The 21,911-nt window shown below is 37.1% G+C and overlaps 2 pseudogenes; one reads left to right on the forward strand and one right to left on the reverse strand.

The window, feature by feature from the left end:
• Positions 1-1,347: 1,347 nt before the first annotated feature.
• On the reverse strand, positions 1,348-4,787 carry LOC135232808 (N-acetyltransferase ESCO2-like; annotated as a pseudogene).
• A 4,191-nt stretch (positions 4,788-8,978) lies between these two features.
• On the forward strand, positions 8,979-9,942 carry LOC135232810 (olfactory receptor 2W1-like; annotated as a pseudogene).
• Positions 9,943-21,911: the final 11,969 nt, after the last annotated feature.

Genomic DNA, 21,911 nt, shown 5'->3' on the forward strand with positions numbered 1-21,911 from the left:
GTGAAGCAAGATCAGTCTGAGTTTATTGATATGGGTCCACTAAACAGATTCTTTTTTTTTTAATGTTAATAAAATTTTTTAATAAAAATATTTTAAACAATTAAAAACAGCAGCACAGAAAATACCATTAAAATGTGTATACAGGAACATACATTTTAACATTTTGATATACTTTCTGGAACATGGGCTTTTATATTTTGGAACCATGTTAACTCAAAAAAAAAAAAAAGCAAAGAAGACTGCGGATTAATAGAATAGAGTTACAACCTTGAGAACAGAACTGGACTATTTCTTTGGAGTCCAAATGCCAGGCAGCAGTTAAGTGATATTTTAGAATCAAAACAATCTAAATAATTCTTTTCAAAGTAAATATCTAAGAATTATACTACAAAAATATGTGCATATTTATTTACATAATACCATCATAATCTCTGGTCCACTGGTATAGGCATATTTATTAACCTTGGTTCTGTTAACTATACATTTCATCAGAACTTTTGCCAGATGGTCTGAGAACAAGCAACATGTATTTTAAACAAGCAAAAAATTAAAATGAAACCAAATCAATCATTTAATCCACTGGACATTCATTTTGTTAATGACATCAATTACTAGTAACAAGTTCACTAAAAATAAGTAGCACAACTACCATATTCACATAGTAAAATTTAATGAAATGACAATAGTGTATTACTCAGTTTAATTTTAATTAAAACTGACAACTGGTGTGCATCTGACTCATTTCGTTTTTAAGGAGATTCAAACATAAGCCATAGAATTCTATTCTACACAAAAGGATATGGATATCTTACTCTTTGTCTTTTCTTGTTACAAATTAGAATTAAAAGCTTTCTAAATATGTTCAAATTGAGTTCCTACAGCCAAGTGTCTATAAAGTTAAGAGCTTTGTATGTAGAATTCAGGAATTTTAAAAATTGGGCATGAAAATTATTTGTCTGGGTTTAAATGTGTCTTTTTGCTTGTGATGGGGCATGAGATATTCCTGGTCCAAAAGTGTACTTCATAAAAATAAATGGTCACAGTTCTGTAGAACACCACCTTGCTTTGTCAACAGGCAAGTAATTTTCCACAGTTATAGCTACAAAGTTTCATAATTGGGACTCAGATTATTACTCAGTATATAGCACCCAAAGATTTTTCCTTTCTTTGAATCCCCAGGTAATTTTTGACAAATGTATCCATGGCTTCTCAATTTATAAGGAACAAAACTGTAGGGGAGGGAGATATGTTTTTTGTTTTAATATGTTTAAATGGTTCTTATTTTGTGATAAAGGACTATTATCTGTACTTATGCTTACAGCAACTGTTGCATAAGTGCAACTGGCTTTAACTATTAAAATTGTATACAAGGAAATTAGGGGTGTTGCAGTACTTGGTTGCAAATAATTTGCCATCTGGAGTTGGGTCAAAAAATGCAATTTCATCAGTGCTGAGAAAACAGCCAAACATGAAGCAATTCCTGAGAGTATCTACTAGTTGTCTTGCAATGCGCTTTCTTCTCTTCAGTCTGAAGACCCAGATTCTACTTATCCCACAGACTGCAGGCTGTGGTACATTTGAACATTGCCAAGCCCTGTGACATTCTTTAGAGCTTGGGGATTCTGGACCAGTTGGTTCAGATAGAACACGGAAAGCCTGTTTGATGGGCTCTGCAATTAATCACCCAACTACTTTCTTTTCATCAGATATAAAGAGAAAAGTTTTGGTTTTGTTTGGACATCTAGGAATAACTTGATGGAATCCCAGTTCATCATCGACAAGTTCTTGGACATCTTCTACCTTCCTGATAGCATAATTTGGATCATGTGGCAGGACCAACACAATTTTTCCATCCCAAAACTCTGCAACTACACGTTCTTTCTTCCAACCTGCATATTTGATTCCCTCCAGAAATCTCTGGTGATACTGAGCATGCTGCAGTTCATCTTCAGGGTTGGAAGCAGTGTAGATCATGCCACAAGACTTGCACGTAGTGGCCCCAAAATGCTTCTGTCCTGCATCAATGATGAACTGGTCTTTTATTTCTTTATTTGTATCTCTGGCATTATTCTGCAAGCTGGTCTGTTTCAAGAAGTTAGTAGATACAATGGAGCCCATAGAAGATTGTTCTTCAGCTAGAGATCTTTTTGTATTGACTGAAGACACAGTGAAAATGGGGTACACAATGGACTCTGGAGCAGCTGCCTTGTTCTCACTGAGGGTATCCTCTAAGGGAAATGCTTATTTTCATCAAGTTTATATCCTCTCGAAGATACTACTCCACCTGATGAATCTTTCATTAATTTCTCATTTTTACTTCTTGCACCCAGTAGCTCCATGTTCAGTTCCTTTAACAAGCACTTAGGCACTTGCCTTGTCTCAAAAGTTTTTCTTTCATGGGCAGTCGCTACATCAGAATCTTCAATCACTTCTGATTTATTCTTTCCAGTAGGTCCCAGTAATGACTTATTCTCCAGAGACAATTTTCTAAGGGAAGATTTTTTTCTACTAACAAAAAATGCCACTCCACCCTGGAGTGTAACTTGTGGTTTTATTTTTTGGCTTAATACTCAAGGAGTATTCAGATTATTTTCAACTGAATAACATTTATTCTCTTTCCCCACAATTGGCTTATAAGCTACTCTATTTTGCTTGGAATTTCTAGAATTCCTTGATACAGGTTTGATGCACTTATAACTTGGTTGACATTTAGCAGCACTAAACAGATTCTTAATTCAATGTTTCAGCTCAAGAAGTTAGGAAAGGATCTAACGGTTTATCTGGTTGAGTCACTGAAACATTGATTGCATGGCCAACCCACTGAACCTACTGCCGTCAAGTCGATTCCGACTCATGCCAGCCTACACTAAATCAAGGTGAAGTACAAGACACGCTTTGGTATACTGTAGAAGAAGGCATCCAAAGGCTTAGGGAAATTGTTATGCTAGAGTGGATTTATCAGGTTAGACTCACAGGTCCACACATGAAGTGCCCAGAGGACACACCTTTTACCACAATGTTGAGGAACAAATTTGTGAAGGGAGCTCTTGCATCCTTGAAGACTGCTGTGATTGCTATTTTATGTAAGTTGTATTTGACCGTGGCAACTGCCCTATGTGAATTAAGACACCTAACTCCAACTGGGTTGATTGGACCCTGCAGTGATAGGGGTCAAGTGACAGCTCTCACTGGACAAAGACAAGGTGGGCGTGGTTACCATAATGGACAGCAGAATCAACACAGTAAACAGAAGAGTCTGACTCCTGTGGACTTATGGCATTTTCTCCTTAGTCATGCTGTCCATAGGAGTGAAATAGATAGGAAATATACTAAATATTCACCTAATCTGTACAAGTGGAAGAATTCTAGGTCAAGTGAATAGCAGTCTAAATGGAATAGGCAGAATAGAGAGCCATGGCTTCTCAGTCAATTCCAAGGCTTGAGTGAGTTTAAAGAATCACAATCCCTTGAATAAAGGGGAGGCTTAGTCCCCTCGAGGAAGGACTCCAATTCACAGCCCAAAACTTATACTGTTATTCTTTCTAACGGCCTTCCCCAAAGGAACCTGCGGCCTTTTACGAAAGTGACAGTTCTTCTGGGAAAGGAAATAATCATACTTTTCAGAGACTACTGGATACTGGCTGTGAACAGGCACTAACCCCAGGGGACCCAAAAAGTCACTGTGGATTACCAGTCTGAGGGGGGCATATGGAGTTCAGATAATTAATGCAGTCTTAGCTCATGTCTGTCTCACAGTAGGTCCATTGTGTCCCTGAACCCATTTTGTAGTGATTTTCCCAGTTCCAGGATGCATAATTGGAATAGATATACCCAGCAACTGGCAGAACCCCCACATTGAATCCCTGACAAATGAAGTAAGGACTATGAGGGTAGGAAAAGCCAAGTGGAAGGCATCAGAACTTCCCCTACCTAGGAAAATAGTAAACCAAAGGCTATACCACATTCCTGGAGGGATTGCAGAGATTAGTGCCACCGTAAAGGACTCGAAGTTTGCAGTGGTGGTGATTCTCCCTGAATAATTCCCTGACTAATTTATTGCTTTATTTGCTCTTATGGCTATGTTTTGTTCTGGAGGGGGAGAGAAAAATGATGGAAGCACCAAGGCTTGATTTACTGATGGTGGTCCTTTGGTTGGTTCATTAATGTTTTGTAGAAAATTGAAGACCTGTTGCATTTGTTTACAGAGTTTCCCTGAATGAGTGTGAACAGTGTATATATTCCTAGATAAAGAGCTCAATGCTTCTTGTTGCAATCTAGAAAAGTAGCTTTTGAGAAATTTTCAAAATACCCAATTCTTTCTAAATTGTAAAGAGGACTCTTGGGATCTCATTACAGAGCTGGCTTGGTTGAGCTATGGTTGATGGTAGAGCTCATTTTCTCCAAGTCCCTAGGAATTCTGTCACCTGGAGAATCAGAACTCATTAGGTATATTTTATTCTTATGCTCAGTGCAGCTATTTATAAGCTGAAATGTTTCATCTTAGTTCAGTTAATTACAATTGTTTCATTGTTCAGTGATGAGAAGATAACTGCATTTAAACGTGCATCCTGAGGCAGTCTATTTGTGCTTATCTGTTTTATTAATTACTGGTGGTATGCAATTTTAATTCAAGGAAGCTCTTATAATTTAATGATCATAAACCAACCCAGAAAAATCATCAGAGCGCACAATTGTTCCAGGACCCAGGGTTTAAATAGTGACATCTCAGATACCAGGAAATTAATCATCATAGGTGCTGAAGGATTTGAATCACCAATGGTGGCCATCAAGGCAAAAGAATGAAATAAAAATATAAATTTCTTATAATCCTCAATGTACTGTTTAGAGCTTTGAAGATTGAATATCTTCTCTTTCACAGACAAGAAGGTGTCAGAGCTTGGAGGTCAGAGAGAACTATTAGAGGTACCTTATTTACATATTTACTCAAAATACATTTATTTCCAAATCAATATGTGTACTATTAATGGTATGATTATTTTATAGAGTCAGCATATGTTAAAATTCTAGTTTCGGAATTACACATTATTTAACAGTAAATTTTGTTATTTGTGATTTATTCACTCCTTAGAGAAAAAAATTAAAAATATTCTTTCTCATTTCCCTGTCCTATAGCTTTCCTTCATATTGAGGACGTTTTGCATTTATTAAATTTGTCCTTGTGAAATGTCAGGATATTGTCTAATTCTCCAACTATTTCGTCAACTGGCTTTTTCTATTGCACTTTAATGAAGTCAATTGGATGCAGTCCTGAGTGGGTTAGATAATCTTTCTTGATGATCTGAACTTCCACACGATGTTGGGAATAAGCATTCACTTCTTATTCTTTCTTAATTGGAGTCCCTGGGTCGTCAAAATAGTTAATGTATTCAGTAACCAAAAGGCTGGAGTGTTGAGTTCACCCAGAAGTGCCTTAGAATTATCTGATTTCTTTTTGTATTATTTCTCTAGAATTTGCAGAATAATTTAAAGTCAGAACAAGCAATGAGACTCTGTCACAGGCTTCATCTTCTTACCTGAAGTCTCAAGTTCAAGAAGTCCTGTCAAAAATCTGTACCTCAACCACCTCAGGAAAAAGCGCAGCTCATGGTGGCATTCCAGGGAACACAGGAGAGCCCTGAAACCTGGACAGCAAATGCGGAACCAGAATCTGCTTTCTTCACAGCGGGCTTTACACTGGTGGAGAAACAGAACACCAAGGGACCTCTCTCTGGAGCACAGTAATGCAAATCTTTAATATCTCTTGGAAAATAATGTATGTTACTTGGTAAAACAATTTTTCAGAGGTAGAAGAAAGGAAGCTTAGATCTATATGGGCTGATGATTCCGACTTTCTGCCAAAAATCCGAGGTTAAATAAATATTGCAAATCTCTGCAGAGACATTCTCTTTTCTGTCTACGTTATGAAAGAAAGATAAAAGCTATTCTCTATTATAAGGGGTGCACTTGAAGCTATTTCTTGATTTGTGATTTCAGACATTTTGATTAGCAGAAATAAAAAAGGAAAAAGTGGAGATTAAATTAAAAATGAATTGAAATATTGAATTTTATTCATAGTGATTGTGGAGTTAGGAAAGATACTTTAGATTTTTTTCAGAATCTCATAATGTGCATGGAAAATTATCTGAGATTCCAAATCTCAGGAGGAGTTTTTATCCTTTTCTGATTTATCTATGGGGGCAGAAATGATAATGATATAGTCAAGGAATTAACATCATGGAATTGACTTTAATTTGAAAAGAATTATCATTTTTGTGTTTGTATAGTCATAACTGAATTTTGATTTCATACAACTTGTTTAATTTAAAAATTCAATTAAATTTAAAAATTCAATTAAATTTAAAATTTATAAACATTAATTTTTAAAATGCTTGCATTTTTTTCAGAAGACAGGCACAATTATACACATAAACATGTTTGTCAAAATAAATATTATTTATTCATCTCCTGCTCAGATATTATATCTCATGGTATATGATACATTTCAGAAAGTTATTATTTTTCTTCTTGGCCAACTTGGTCAATGGCAGAAATTAGGCTCAAATATTTATTCTTGGAAAGCAAATTCTGAGGAAATTACCCGATGTCTATATTGAAATGACTATGTTGACCAGTATATTTAGTTAGACTAATGAATGTGTACACTATTGAATCATTGCAACAGATTGATGTCTTTTTCATAATTCTGAGAATAAGAACTTAAAATGTGCATAAATAAAATGCACCACTTTTCACCCAATAGCTACATGCAAACACAAATGCTCAAACACCTTGATAGTTAACTATTATTTTTTACTATGAAGATTTTCTTAGGTTTTCTTTTTTTTGTTTTAAACAAATCTTTCTAGAAGTTATTTTTGCTTCAGGTAGTAAGAAGTTATCTTTCTGTAGTCAGCAATAGGAAACTGTGAAGTTGGACTGTTGACAATGTGTTCAGTTCAACAATGCATGTAGCTATTGGGTGAAAAGTGGTGCATTTTATTTAGGTACATTTCAAGTACTTATTCTCAGAATTATGTAAAAGACATCAATCTGTGGCCATGATTCAATAGTGTACACATTTATTAGACTAACTGAATATACTGGTCAACATAATCATTTCAATATAGACATCGGGTAACTTCCTCAGAATTTGCTTTCCAAGAATAAATATTTGAGCCCGATTTCTGCCATTGACCAAGTTGGCCAGGAAGAAAAATAATAACTTTCTGAAACTTTCATCAGTTCTGATATGTTCAAGTTTCCCTAGATGAACTGTATCTGTGTCACATTGCTAAAGAACACAGAACTTCGTAGTATTTCAAATAGAGACTTATATTTTAAATTATTTTTCATCAAACTTAACAAATTGGCTATTTGTTACTACAGAAATAAAACCAAAGCCTTTTCCATTTGTCTACTACCTTCTATCACCCCATTCAGGTAACTTTACAAGATGTCAATCTAAATTTATAAAGAAAATGTTAACTAATAACTTTCAGTAATTTTTCAATATTATTCATGGTGTGACTTAACTTGTCATTTATTAAAAAAATATATTTGGGGTGTTTGCTTTAGGGGTCAGGGATAGAGGGAAGAACACTAACCATCAAGTCTGCTTTTAAAGCTCCAGAGTAATACAGTGGGAAGGTTAAACAAACACCTACATGGTACATGATTATAATTTTTTCTTATAATAATTTTGGTAACTAATGATTATTGAGACATACTGTGTTACAAACATTGTTCTAAGCACCTTACATATATTACTCATTCAATATTCACCCCAACTTTAGGTATTTTTATTGTTCCATTTTAAGAGATGAGAAAACCGAGCCCAAAAGTGTTATGTAACTTGCCTGGGACCACACAGTTAAATAACTGGCACAGATGAGTCATAAACATAAACTCTGTGCATGCTTTTAAAGTCCGTGGTATATTGGTTTTCTTTTGGATTTCCCTATACTTGATAAAAGATATACCACAAAAAGAGATGAAGGGCTCAGGGGATTCCTCTTTAAGAAAGAAACTTTTAAATGCTGGCTGAAAGAATAAATAGGAGTTCCCCATAGAAACAGTGGAATGATTTCAGGGACTTCAGATGGGAATGAGTTTGACCTGTTTAAAATAAATAAATAAATAAACACAGAGAGAGCTAGTAGGAATTTGTGAGATGAGAATAAGGCCAGGCAGGTTCATCTCAACCAACTTAAAGAATTTGAATATGTCTTAAATGTAGTGGAAAGTCATTGACCAGTTTTAAGCCCATGGATGATGTGATCTTATTAAATCTTGTAACAAGGCATAAGACTGGATGTCAGGATAGAAGATGATTACCAGAATCTAGAGAGATAATAGTAGTTTCGATTAGAATAGTAGTGGCGGTGGGAAATTTAAAAAGTGAAAGGATCATTAATGTATATTTCTGCATTCAAATTTACCAGTTTTGGTGATAGCCAGTTATTAGGAATGAGGTAGATGAACGTGCCAAGGAGAAACGCCAGATTTCTTACAAAGTAACCTTGGAGATGCTCTGCACTAAGATATGGAAAAAGAGGGATGCTCTTTTCCTTACTCTGACATTAGCCAAATAGATTTTATAGGTGCATTCTCTGATGAAGTAAAAGAATTGTTCATTATATTAAACTTACTAGCTTTACAGAGAATAAGAGTCACATTATTTTAGAACCATATCTATTGAAGACTCTCAAATTCACTTGTGAAAATATTCAGACCCTGAGTTTAAGAGTGAACTCCTGAAGGTCACATAGATAAAATATATAATACTGAACTCTTCATCATAAAAGAATCTGCAACAAATACCAGATTTCGTGAATGCAATATTTTCTATTCATTCATTTTTAAAAATTCTTGGTATAAATTCTCCCTCTGTTTAGTTCTGTATTTCATTAAACTATTAAGGCAGTTTGTGTTGACAAGTTTCTTCTTCTCCTATTTTTTGATTCAGGCATTGAAGGACCATGGACCAAAACAATCATAGCTCTCTACATGATTTTATTCTGCTTGGCTTCTCTGATCATCCCAAACTGGTGATGGCCCTGACAGGAATTGTCACCATCTTCTACTTAATTACATTGGTGGGTAACACAGCCATCATTGTTGCATCTCTCCTGGATTTCCATCTGCACAATGCCAATGTATGTTTTCCTCAGGAATTTATCTTTCCTAGATCTGTGTTTAACCACCAGCATCATACCTCAGTTGCTGGTTAATTCATGGGGCCCTGATAAGACCATTAGCTATGTGGGTTGTGTCATTCAACTCTGTGTTAATATGTCTTTGGACTCTACTGAGGGTCTTCTCCTGACTGTCATGTCCTATGATCGTTTTACAGCTATTTGTAAACCCTTGCATTATTTGGTAATCATGAACCCACAACTTTGTCTCAAGATGATTGTCATGGTCTGGGGTGTTAGTCTGGCCTCTTCTGTGGTATTATATACACTCACACTGAATTTGCCTAGGTGTGCAATCAACCTTCTGGATCATTTCTTGTGTGAGTTGCCAGCTATGGTCAAAATAGCTTGTATAGACACCACAACTGTTGAAATGTCTGTTTTTGCTTTAGGCATTGTCTTTGTCCTTACACCCCTCCTCCTTATTCTTATATCCTATGGTTTCATTGCTCAAGCTGTGCTGAGAATGAAGTCAAAAGCAAGCCAAAGAAAAGCAATTAATACCTGTGGATCTCATCTCACTGTGGTGTTCCTCCTCTTTGGAACTGTCATTGTCATGTACCTACAGCCAGGTAACAGTGCCTCCAAAGACCAAGGCAAGTTCTTCACCCTCTTTTACCACATCATCGTTCCAAGTCTCAACCCCCTCATCTATACCTTGAGGAATAAGGACATGACGGACTCACTAAAGAATTTGGTGAGAGTTGCCTATCAATCTACAAAAATGAAGAAGAGACGGAAATCATAGAAAAATATTAAATAAGGCAGTGAAATACATTTTCTAAGTATCTTTAGTTTTTGCTTAGGCAAGTAATCCCTAGATCATAGAGATCAGTTAATATAATAAATCTTGTGTGGGAAACTTTTGGGGTTAAAAACAATATAACCAATTTGAGATACACAGGCTTTTGCCATGGATCTGTTGTATCATGGAACTTATGCGAATTCTGTGCATCATGGTAATATTTGTGTGTAGTATTATTTCATAAAATATGTAAATCTTTTATTTCCAGTTATCATGGTATTTAGCTTTTCATGGGAAAATGTGATGACTTATGAATTAAACTTTAATATTTTTTATGATCTGATATCTTTCTTTAAAAGATTGCATTATTTAATAATTGAAGCCAATCTAGATAGATTTAGAAGGATACATCAATGAAATCTAAAAGTAACCTAATATTTTCTCCTCTGAAAAACCAGTTGCTGTCAAATTGACTATAGTGACCTCATGTGTTTCAGAATAGAACTGTCCACACAGAACTTGTTGCAACACCCAGGAACTCCATTTTCTCTGAACACTTCATAATTCTTGGAATGAGAAGGGGGAGAAGTCCTAGATGATTTACTGGATAATTATGTATTTTCCCAATCAGAACAATACAGCAATAACACACATAAAATATGTTTAATATCAATGGCACGCAACAACAAGGACAGGATATCATTGATGTCCTTGCCTTCTACTTTTAGAGTTGCTTTCAGAAAGAGTTGGTCAGTCCACAAAAAAAAAAAAAAAAAAAAAATCCCTCAGAGAGAATGTAAGTTCTGTGTTCCTGATGTATACAGTCAAGCTATTCCACCCAATACTCTTGGATTTAGAAAATCTATTCTTTCTCTTAGTACAATTTATAATAATGATAGAAGATATATTAGGTCATTCACTAAGTTCAATATTCTAAATACATCAAAAATATAATAGTGATGGACTCTTAGGAGAACATTACATTTTATAGCAATACATTTTTTTTTCCCTGGTTTTATTTTCTTTTTGGTTTGGGTCTCTTCTTTGTTTGGGCTGCAAGTTACACTAATATTTCAAATATTTAATCTCTCTTGTATCTCCCTTAAATAAATGTTCGTACATATTAAATCACAATAAATCCTTTAAATATACTGACCTTCTAAAAGCTAATCTGTACTGAATGGGTGTTATGAAGATTATCAAGAAGGGCAGCTTCTTTGGTTGCTGCCAGGTCCAGGAGGACCTGATCAGATTGCAGTCCTCAGACCTCATTTTCCTCATCCATCCATCCCCCCAGAAACTCCTTAAAAAATGGTTTGATTCCCTTCCCCAATGTGACTTGAAAAGGAACGTGGTGATAATAGTAAGTAATAATGATGAAAATTAAATCTAATTTTCTCTTTAATGAGAGGTCACTTTTCTGCCTAAGATCTCACAGCAACATTCTTGAGAATTTATTACACCAACATTCATAAGAATTTAGAACAAAATTTAACTCATCTAACTTAAATGGTCTACCAACAAAGGGAAATATTCTTGAAGGCATATGAAGTGATTATAGGGGAAGAAAAGTATGAAAGAAATGTTAGACTGGGACTCCAAAATTTACCATGAGGAAAAAAAATCACTTAACAGTTCTAAGCCTTTATTTTCTTTTTAAATTTAAAATGGATATTAAAATGACCCTACACAATATATACTTGGTTTGAGATTCAAAAAAGATAAATCAGGGGGACGAGCCAACCTGGCACTGTAGACAGAAGCACTATGATGTACCCACACAGCAAAGACCTGAAAAACTAAGTAAAACAGAGACAAATGTCAATCCTGGACCCCTAAGCATCAAATGAAGAGATAAAGAACTCAACCAACCATCAAATGGAATAAAAGACTGACAAAAGAACAGAAAGCAAACAGAAATACAAAGTGGAGGACCCCTACCAGCTAACGCAGCACGAGTTTGCCATTTTGAACTCCTCAGCCACTGAGAATGGTAGACAAGGAGTACGGGAAGACAACTTCGAGGAGCTCCCAGCAGGAGACACATCAGTTGGTTACCAGCGACACGCACATCCCCATCCTTCACCCTTCTCCCCCTGCTTGGCCTATGTCACTTCCCGGTGGGCAATGTTGACTACTAAGAACAAAGAAAACACCCTTGATTTTATTTCTAATCTGACAATGAGATACTTTAAAATCTCACCAATTTAGATATCTGCTGTAGGCTTTAGGTAATTATTTTTAATTATTTTATGTAAACTCAGTGTCACGGATTGAATTATGTCCCCTCAGAAATATGCGTCAACTTGGTTAGGCCATGATTCCCAGTATTGTGTGAACGTCCTCCATTTTGTGATTGAAGTTTTATGTTAAGTGGATTAGGGTAGGATTGTAACACCACCCTTACTCAGGTCACCTCCCTGATCCAGGGTAAAGGGAGTATCCCTGGGGTGTGGCCTGCACCATATTTTATCTCTCAAGAGATAAAAGGAAAGGAAAGCAAGCAGAGAGTTTGGGACCTCATACCACCAAGAAAGCAGTAACAGGAGTAGAGCTCATCCTTTGGACCTGGGATCCCTGTGCCTGATAAGCTCCTAGATTGAGGGATGGGATGATTGAGGACAAGAACCTTCCTCCAGAGCTGACAGAGAAAGTCTCCCCTGGAGCTGACAGCTTGAATTTGGACATTTAGCCTACTTTATTGTGAGGAAATAAATTTCTCTTTGTTAAAGCAATCCACTTATGGTATTTCTGTTATACCAGCACTACATGACTAAAACAGTCAGTTTTTAGTTTATCAAAAGATTTTGCCTTAAACGGATGTTGCATTGATTAAATGTTCTTTTCGAAGTTTTTAAGTTATTTAAAATGTCCTCTTTAATGTATTAATGTTAATTTCATGGATTTAATTGATCTATATTATCATCCTTGCATTTCTAGGCTTTTGAATGACTGATTTTTCTGAAGTAGATCACCAGGCCTCTCTCCCTACATGCCCCTGGGTGGACTCAAACTACCAACCTTTCAGTTAACAGCCAAGTGTGTTAACCATTTGCACCATCCCACGGACTCCTTAAGAAATTTAGTAGGTCACAAAGAGTGGTATTCCTATTACAAAAGCGTTTGGCAAAAATAACTGAAATGCTTTTGAAATCAAAACCAAAACTTTTGGTAGAGCTGGATTCTAATAATAATTCTACTGATAAACTCCAGAATAGTTTCCATTAGGTTACTTGGCTGCATGAGCTCCACTGGAGCCTAGAAAGGTGGTAGTGCTCAAACTTTTCCTCACACAAGACACTGGCTTGTTGAGAAATCAATATTTTATTGTGCTTGTCATCTTAAAAACACATTGATTTAAGTTTATAAGACATAATAGCTATAAACACATATGGCTGTTTAAATGTTCTGGCAATTCCTTATATAGGTGGGGAATTAATGAGCCGAAATCAATAAAAAACAACATTCTCGGATTTAGTTCACTTGTTTATTTCTAACCCTTTTCCTGTCTTCTAAATTAAAAAGAAAATGTTTGCCCCTCAATTCCCTGAATAATTGCCTATTTACTCTTATGGCTGGCTACCTTATGTTCTGGAGGGGAGAGCGAGGAATGAGGGAAGCGCTACTGTTTGATTTATTGATGGTACTCCTTTGGTTCTTTCATCACTGTTTTCTGAGAAATTGAAGAACTGTTGGGAACTGTTCATGCAATCTCCCTGAATGAGTGTGGACAACCTTTTCAGACCTGGATAAAGAGCTCAGTATTTGTTGTATAGAGCGAGAAAAGTAATTAGAGAAATTTTCAAAGTATCTAATTCTTTCAAAACAGAACAGAGGGGAGGCGGAGCCAAATGGCAGAATAGACAGACGCTTCTGTCGAGCCCTCTTTACAACAAAGACCCAAAAAAACAAGTGAAACAAGTATATTTGTGACAAGCTGGGAGCCCTGAGCATCAAAGGCAAGCTTAGACAATGAACTGAGGGGCAGGGGAAGGAAGCAACCCTTCAGAAGCGGAGGGGAGTTGCCGGACCTGAATTTAGGGGAGCTCTCAGGGACCATTCCCGGAGCGGCAGCAGTGGCAGAGGGCTGGTCCTAGCATTCGGCCACAGTTTCTTCAGGGAGAAGCAGCCAGCGACACAGCCCACTCACACCTCCGAAACCTGAGCAGAAGGGTGTTTTCCACAAAAGCTAAGTACTTGTGTATATTTTACCGAGCCCCACCCACCCCCAACCCAGCTTCAGTGACTGAATCCGTAGGCCTGAGATAGACCCTGGTGAGCACCTGGAGCCGTCCTCCCGGCCTTGAGGAAGGAAAAAATTTGCAACTGGGGGGAAAAAATAATTTGCTAGCTCCATTAACTGGGAGAGCTCAAGACAGAAGCAGCTCCTGTCCAGGCATAAACCATCCATGGACCTTGAGCACCTTTCCCTTCTGCATGGACCTGTGTGGGCCTATTTTGGGAGAATAGACCCTAGTTGGCAAGCTCCAACCATTTCAGCGGTGTGGTGGAGAGGTGGGTGTTTGACATTTGACATTGCTTTGCCTATTAAACAAGGTCCTCACCTACCCACAACAGGGACCTAAGGACTGGTGGCTCTAGATGGGTGGCCCAGCCACCTGCGACAGGGTCCCAGGGATAACTGGTACCTCCCAGTCCTTACAATGAAAACTTTGGGTGCCCATGGTCCCTCTGCAGGGCCCACCCACCAGCATGCTCTAGGGAAGAGAGATGTGTTTTCCTCAGAGACACTTAGGGGTCAGTTCTCAGCTCCCTGCCTTGTTCAGAGCATGACCCCCTGCTATAATCAGATAAGGATATATAGGCCAATCACCCCTGCCCCTCTAAGACTGTAGGACAGAGCCTGTACCACACTCTTGATATCAGCTACCTGGAAACCTGAGCTGAATTCGTACAAGAAAACTGAATGGACTCCTAGACTGATGTACATGATAATAGCTCTAGCCAGCTGGGGACAAGACAGCAGACATCCAAAGGCAAAAATAATCAAGCTAGCTCACTCAAGCAACCCATAGGGGTATACCAAAACAAAACAAACAAGCAGCTACCACAAAGTCAGCAAGCATAAACTAATAAAACAACTTACAGATGACCCAGAGACAACAGTCAATATCAAGTCACACAAAGAAACAGGCCATGATCACCTCAACAGGCTCTCAAAGAATCCAGGGATCTTGTAGATGAAAGTGCATTCCTGGAATTACCAGATGCAGAATACAAAAGTTTAATATACCAAACCCTTCAAGACATCAGGAAGGAAATGAGACAATACAAAGAACAAGCCAAGGAATACACAGATAAAGCAACTGAAGAACTCAGAAATATTATTCAGGAACATAATGAAAAGTTTAATAAGCTGGAAAAATCCATAGACAGACAGCAATCAGAAATTCAGAAGATTAACAATAAAATTACAGAATTAGATAACTCAGTAGAAAGTCAGAGGAGCAGAACTGAGCAAGTAGAAGCTAGAATTTCTGAACTCGAAGATAAATCACTTGACACTAATATATTTGAAGAAAAACCAGATAAAAGAATTTAAAAAAATTGAAGAAACCTTAAGAATCATGTGAGAAATAACCTAAGAGTGATTGGAGTACCAGAAAAAGGAGGGATAACAGAAAATACAGAGAAAATTGTTGAGGATTTGTTGGCAGAAAACTTCCCTGATATTGTGAAAGGTGAGAAGATATCTATCCAACATGCTCTTCAAACTCCACATAAGGTAGACCTTAAAAGAAAGTCACCAAGACATATCATAATCAAGCTTTCCAAAACCAAAGATAAGGAGACAATTATAAGAGCAGTGAGGGATAACAGAAAAGTCACCTACAAAGGACAGCCAAGAAGAAAAAGCTCAGACTACTCAGCAGAAACCATGCTGGCAAGAAGGCAATGGGATGACATATTTAAAAAATTGAAGGAAAAAAATTGCCTGCAAAGAATCATATATCCATCAAAAATGTCTCTTAAATATGAAGGTAAAACTAAGATATTTCCAGATAAACACAAGTTGAGGGAATTCATAAAAACCAAACAAAAACTACAAGAAATACTAAAGGGAGTTCTTGGGTTAGAAAATCAATAATATCAGGTATCAACCCAAGACTAGAACACTGGGCAGAGCAACCAGAAGTCAACCCAGACAGGGAAACCCCCCCCAAAAAACAAACAAATCAAGATTTAAAAAAAAAAGTGCCCAACACAGGGTAACGGCGATGTTATTATTTAAAAGACAACGTTAAAATAATAAAGAGGGACTAAGAAATGTAATCATACACCTTCCATATGGAGAGTAACATACGTCAATACAAAGAAATAAAAGTTAGATATAAATTTAGAAAAATAGGGGTAAATAATAAGGTAACCACAAAGGAGAGAAACTATCCTACTCATCAAAATAAAATACAAGGGAAAAATATAGACTCAGAAGATACAAAATCAACAACAACAAATATGAGGAAAGGGCTATATATAAAGAAAATCAACTCAGCACATAAAATCAAGTGGGAAAAAGAAGCTGCTAACAAACAAAAAAGGATGTTAAAATTATAGCACTAAATTCATACCTATCCATAATTACCCTGAATGCAAATGGACTAAATGCACCAACAAAGAGACAGAGAGTGGCAGAATGGATTAAAAAACAAGATCCGTCTATATGCTGCTACAAGAGACACCCCTCAGACTTAGAGACATAAACAAACTAAAACTCAAAGGATGGAAAAAATATGTCAAGGAAACAACAAGTAAAAAAGAGCAGGAGTGGCAATATTAATTTCTGACAAAATAGACTTTAAAGCTAAATCCATCAGAAAGGATAAGGAAGTACAATATATAATGATTAAAGGGACAATAGACCAAGAAGATATAACCATAAAAAACAAACAAACAAAAAAACACAAAAACCATACTAAAAACTTATGCACCCAATGACAGGGCTGCAAGATACGTAAAACAAACACTATCAGCATTGAAAAGTGAGGTAGACAGCTCCGCAATAATAGTAGGAGACTTCAACACGCCACTTTCCTTGAAGGACAGGACATCCAGAAAGAAGCTCAATAAACAGAATATCTAAATGCCGAAATCAACCAACTTGACCTCGTAGACGTATACAGAACACTCCACCCAACAGCTGCAAAGTACACTTTCTTTTCTAGTGCACATGGAACGTTCTCTAGAATAGACCACATATTAGGTCATAAAGCAAGCCTTAGCAGAATCCAAAACACTGAAATATTACAAAGCATCTTCTCTGACCATAAGGTCATAAAAGTGGAAATCAATCACAGGAAAAGCAGGGAAAAGAAATCAAACACTTGGAAACTGAACAATACCCTGATCAAAAAAGACTGGATTATAGAAGACATTAAGGATGGAACAAAGAAATTCGTAGAATCCAATGAGAACGAAAACACTCCCTATCAGAACCTTTGGGACACAGCAAAAGCGGTGCTAAGAAGCCAATTTGTATCAGTAAATGCACACATCCAAAAAGAAGAAAGGGCCAAAATCAAAGAACTATCCCTACAACTTGAACAAATAGAAAGAGAGCAACAAAAGAAACCCACAGGCACCAGAAGAAAACAAATAATAAAAATTAGAGCTGAACTAAATAAAATAGAAAACAGAAAAACAATTGAAAGAGTTAACAAGACCAAAAGCTGGTTTTTTGAAAAACTCAACAAAATTGATAAACCATTGGCCAAACTGACAAAAGAAAAACAGAACGGGAAGCAAATAACCCAAATAAGAAATGAGATGGGCAATATTACAGCAGACCCAACTGAAATTAAAAGAATCATATCAGATTACTATGAAAAACTATACTCGAACAAATTTGAAAACCTAGAAGAAATGGATGAATTCCTAGAAACACACTACCTACCTAAACTAACACAAACAGAGGTAGAACAACTAAATAGACCCATAACAAAAGAAGAGATTGAAAAGGTAATCAAAACACTCTCAACAAAAAAAAAAGCCCTGGTCCAGATGGCTTCACTGCAGAGTTCTACCAAACTTTCAGAGAAGAGTTAACACCACTACTACTAAAGGTATTGCAGAGCATAGAAAAGGATGGATTACTACCAAATTCATTCTATGAAGCCACTATATCCCTGATACCAAAACCACATAAAGACACCACAAGAAAATCATAGACCTATATCCCTCATGAATGTAGATGTGAAAATCCTCAACAAAATTGTAGCCAAAGGAATTCAACAACATATCAAAAAAATAATTCACCATGACCAATTGGGATTCATACCAGCTATGCAGGGATGATTCAACATTAGAAAAACAATTAATGTAAACCACCACATAAGTAAAACAAAAGACAAGAATCACATGATTTTATCAATTGATGCAGAAAAGGCATTGGACAAAGTTCAACACTCATTCATGATAAAAAATCTCAGCAAAATAGGAATAGAAGGAAAATTCCTCAACATAATAAAGGGCATTTATACAAAGCCAACAGCCAACATCACCCTAAATGGAGAGAGCCTGAAAACATTTCCATTTAGATTGGGAACCAGACAAGGGCACCCTTTATTACCACTCTTATTTGACATCGTGCTGGAAGTCCTAGTCAGAGCAATTAGGCTAGATAAAGAAATAAAGCGCATCCAGATTGGCAAGGAAGAAGTCAAAGTATCTCTGTCTGCAGATGACACGATCTTATATACAGGAAACCCTAAGGAATCCTCCAGAAAACTACTGAAACTAATAGAAGAGTTCAGCAGAGTATCGGGATACAAGATAAACATACAAAAATCAGTTGGATTCCTCTACACCAACAAAAATAACATCGAAGAGGAAATCACGAAATCAATGCCATTTACAGTAGCCTCCAAGAAGATAAAATATTTAGGAATAAATCTTACCAGAGATGTAAAAGACTTATACAAAGAAAACTGCAGTACACTTCTGCAAGAAACCAAAAGAGACTTACATAAGTGGAAGAACATACCTTGCTCGTGGATAGGAAGACTTAACATTATAAAAACGTCTATTCTACCAAAATTGATCTCTACATTTAATGCAATTCTCATCCAAATCCCAATGACATTCTTCAGTGAGATGGAGAAACAAATCACCAATTTCATATGGAAGGGAAAGAGGCCCTGGATAAATAAGGCATTACTGAAAAAGAAGAACAAAGTAGGAGGCCTTTCTTTACCTGATTTTAGAACCTATTATACCGCCACAGTAGTAAAAGCAGCCTGGTACTGGTACAACAACAGATACATGCACCAATGGAACAGAATTGGGAATCCAGACATAAATCCATCCACATATGAGCAGTTGATATTTGACAAAGGCCCCAAAACAGTGAAATGGGGAAAAGACAGTCTTTTTAACAAATGGTGCTGGCATAACTGGATATTTATCTGCAAAAAAATGGAAACAAGACCCATATCTCACTCCATGCACAAAAACCAACTCAAAATGGATCAAAGGCCTAAATATAAAACCTAAAACGATAAAGATCATGGAAGAAAAAATAGGACAACGTTAGAAGCCCTAATACATGGCATAAACATTATAGAAAACATTATATATAACATAGAGGAAACTAGATAACTGGGAAAAAAGATAACTGGGAGCTCCTAATAATCAAACACTTATGCTCATCCAAAGACTTCACCAAGAGTAAAAAGACTACCTACAGACAGAAAAAGTTTTTAGCTAAGACTTTTCTGATCAGCACCTGATCTCTAAAATCTATGTAATACTGCAAAAACTCAACTGCAAAAAGACAAATAACCCAATTAAAAATGGACAAAAGATATGAATAGACACTTCACTAAAGAAGACATTCAGGCAGCTAACAAATATATGAGGAAATGCTCACAATCATTAGCCATTAGAGAAGTGCAGATCAAAACTACAATGAGATTTCATCTCACTCCAACGAGGCTGGCATTAATCCAAAAAACACAAACTAATAAACACTGGAGAGGCTGTGGAGAGATTGGAACACTTCTACACTGCTGGTGGGAATGTCAAATGGTACAACCACTTTGGAAATCGATTTGGCGCTTCTTTAAAAAGCTAGAAATAGAACTACCATAGGATCCAGCAATCCCACTCCTTGGAATATATCCTAGAGAAATAAGAGCCTTTACACAAACAGATATATGCACACCCATGTTTATTGCAGCACTGTTTACAATAGCAAAAACATGGAAGCAACCAAGGTGCCCATCGACGGATGACTAGATAAGTAAATTATGGTATATTCACACATTGGAATACTACGCATCGATAAAGAACAGTGAGGAATCTGTGAAACATTTCATAACATGGAGGAACCTGGAAGGCACTATGCTGAGTGAAATTAGGCAGTTGCGAAATGACAAATATTATATAAGACCACTATTTTAAGAACTTGAGGAACAGTTTAAACTGAGAAGAAAATTTCTTTTGTAGTTATGAGAAGGGGGAGGGAGGTAGGATGGGACAGGTTTATTCACTAATTAGATAGTAGATAAGAACTACTCTGTGTGAAGGGAAAGACAGCGCACAGTACAGGGGAGGTCAGCACAACTGGACTAAATCAAAAGCAAAGAAGTTTCCAGGATAAACTGAATGCTTCGAAGGCCAGTGTAGCAGGGGCAGGGGTCCGGGGACCATAATTTCAGGGGACATCTAGGTCAATTGGCATAATAAAATCTATTAAGAAAACACTCTGCATCCCACTTTGAAGAGTGGCGTCTGGGGTCTTAAATGCTAGCAAGCAAGCAGTCATCTAAGATCCATCAATTGGTGTCAACCCACCTGGATCAAAGGAGAATGAAGAACACTAAGGACACAAGGCAATTACAAGCCCAAGAGACAGAAAGGGCCACATGAACCATAGAGTACATCATCCTGAGACCAGAAGAACTAGATGGTGCCTGGCTACAAGTGATGACTGCCCTGACAGGGAACACAACAGAGAACCCCTGAGGGAGCAGGAGAACAGCGGCATGCAGACCCCAAATTCTCATAAGACCAGACTTAATGATCTGACTGAGACTGGAAGGACCCCGGTGGTCATAGCTCCCAGGTCTTCTGTTGGCCCAGGACAGGAACCATTCCCGAAGCCAACTCTTCAGACAGGTATTGGACTGGACAATGGGTTGGAGAGGGATGCTGGTGAGGAGTGAGCTTCTTGGATCAGGTGGACACTAGAGACTGTTGGCATCTCCTGCCTGGAGGGGAGATGAGAGGGTGGAGGGGGTTAGAAGCTGGTGAAAAGGACACGAAAAGAGAGAGTGGGCTGTCTCATTGGGGGAGAGTAATTGGGAGTGTGTAGCAAGATGTATATGGGTTTTTGTGTGAGAGGCTGACTTGATTTGTAAACTTTCACTTAAAGCACAATAAAAATTATTTAAAAAAAAAAAAAAACAGGATGGAGGACCCTTGGAATCTAATTACAGAGCTGGCTTGGTAGAACTACTGTTGGTGGTGAGCTCATTTTCTCCAAGTCCTTAAGGATTCTGTCACTTGGCAAAGTAGAACTCATTAGATAGGTTTTATCCTCATGCTCAATTCAGCTATTTAAAAGTTTCAATGTTTTACTTTAACTCAGATAGTGAAATAATCTCTAGGTCTTTGTGAGGAGAAAGAGACAATTAAGGAATTGTTTATTGCTGAGAGTTTAAGTAAGTCAGAAAGACTTACTCCATGAACCCTCCCTCTTGTAGACATCCCTCAGAGCTATGATGCAGCACTGGGGCATTGCCCCAAATATTGTTATTACCTTCAATCCTCAGGCATTTTCAATACAATGGCCATCATAATTTCAGCCCCTCGGAATGACAAACAGGTAAAGAATTTGGTGAGAGCTTTATGTGAGATACAGACCTTCAAAGGGACATTTTACCTTTGTATGTTCCAGAAATAATGATCACAATAACCTTGAAAGGAGTATTATTTTTCTTAATAGGGGCTTG

Source organism: Loxodonta africana, chromosome 1 (genome assembly GCF_030014295.1).
Source record: "Loxodonta africana isolate mLoxAfr1 chromosome 1, mLoxAfr1.hap2, whole genome shotgun sequence".
Taxonomy (NCBI): domain Eukaryota; kingdom Metazoa; phylum Chordata; class Mammalia; order Proboscidea; family Elephantidae; genus Loxodonta; species Loxodonta africana.